The 1,460-nt window shown below is 40.1% G+C and overlaps 1 protein-coding gene across 2 annotated transcripts in view; it reads right to left on the reverse strand.

Moving 5' to 3' along the window:
* LOC143287422 (protein kinase C iota type-like) overlaps positions 1-1,231 on the reverse strand; it is a 57,399-nt gene extending 56,168 nt beyond the window's left edge. For both annotated transcript variants that reach the window (XM_076595408.1, XM_076595407.1), the window contains exon 1: positions 1,149-1,231. The gene's annotated coding sequence lies outside the window, so the exon portion shown is untranslated. The remainder of the gene's footprint in view (positions 1-1,148) is intronic.
* Between the last annotated feature and the right edge of the window lie 229 nt (positions 1,232-1,460).

Raw genomic sequence — 1,460 nt, forward strand, 5'->3', positions numbered from 1 at the left:
TTACATATATATATAGCTTTTCTTTACTCGGCCGTAGTGCCGTAGTCAGGGGGCTTGAATCGTAGAAACTACGGACGAATCGCAGTACTAGGCAGGTCTGAAGATGTTATGCTTGTGTTTACACACTTTACCTTAGTTTATAGTCCTATATTATTTGTCAATCTTGGGGTTGCACTGCACAAGGAATGTATAAAGAACCAAGGTTAATTCGTTGTCATCAATTTTATGCTAAATAACTGTGCTGTGGGTCAGTTGTTCTAACATTGTACCTTCTTAATTAAGATGTTTACAAGATCTCAAGGATGTGTTTTTACTTCAACCTTTCAAATCAAATCATTGCGGGAAAAATTCCAAGGGAAAAGTCCCCCTTAACTGACTGGCTTGGTGAAGATTTGAACCCTCACATGAGGATGACCCTGTGCTCTACCGACTGAGGTATTCTGGATGCTAAATATCAACCATACTGCTCCAGTCTAACTCAGTGAATTCTTTCAAAATTATTCCATCCTTCCTTTGCCTTTGTACCATCCAGTGATATCTGGCTTCTACACATCAAGAAACTGAATCAAGGTTGACCATCTTCTTATAAACATTACCTTGGCCCCTCCTCTTTTTGTCACTATTTTGCTATTGACAACCGCCAATTTCAGATTCCTTCCATTCATTCTTTCTATTTCAGTATTTGTCAACCTCCCCCCACCCCCCTCTCCCCAACTCATTCCCCCCACTCAATCCCTCAACATCCACTCCCAAGCACTTACCAGTTGGATCTTCCAACCAACAAATACCACTCATACAGGACAAACAAAAAACAAACATTATCTGCTCTCATGAAGTCTCCTGGTCATATGTGAAGAACCCCATCACCCATTCTTCAACATGTGAGTCATTCAGCATACAACTTAGGAGGTGCAAAAGTAACTTCTTTTTTTTCTTTAATGGAAGATGCAGTTTGATTTGCGTCTGCTGGGCCTGTCGACTGCTGCAGCAGTTGCTTGCAGTCGAGACAACCTCAAGAATGTCGAAGACGAAATTTTCCAACAAAAACACACAAGTAGTCAGATGATCTAAACAGACCAGGTCACTTGTGTAAACAACTATTCTGACAGGGAAAACATAGCAAGTGACCTAGATTGTTAATGTCATACCTTTCAGACACTGGAATGATGTCAAAAAGTTCATACACTTCAAAGAGAATGCAAGTGTCGCCGACACATTACTCTCGGAAGTCACGTGACGACAGGATTTCCCCTTCCCCTCCCTGCACATAACTTTTCCATAAGTCATCGATTTTCTGTTGCTTATCGATAATGAATATGTTATCTTAACACGGGTGGTCGGTCAAATGCATGCATAAAATTAGTCATTTATTATTTGTTTCGTTATGAATTGACCAGGCATTATACATTTCCAAAAAAGGAAGAAAAAGAAGTCTCTATTTTTATTGGCTGCTCTCTCAT

The sequence above is a fragment of the Babylonia areolata genome, chromosome 11 (assembly GCF_041734735.1).
Source record: "Babylonia areolata isolate BAREFJ2019XMU chromosome 11, ASM4173473v1, whole genome shotgun sequence".
Classification (NCBI taxonomy): Eukaryota; Metazoa; Mollusca; class Gastropoda; order Neogastropoda; family Buccinidae; genus Babylonia; species Babylonia areolata.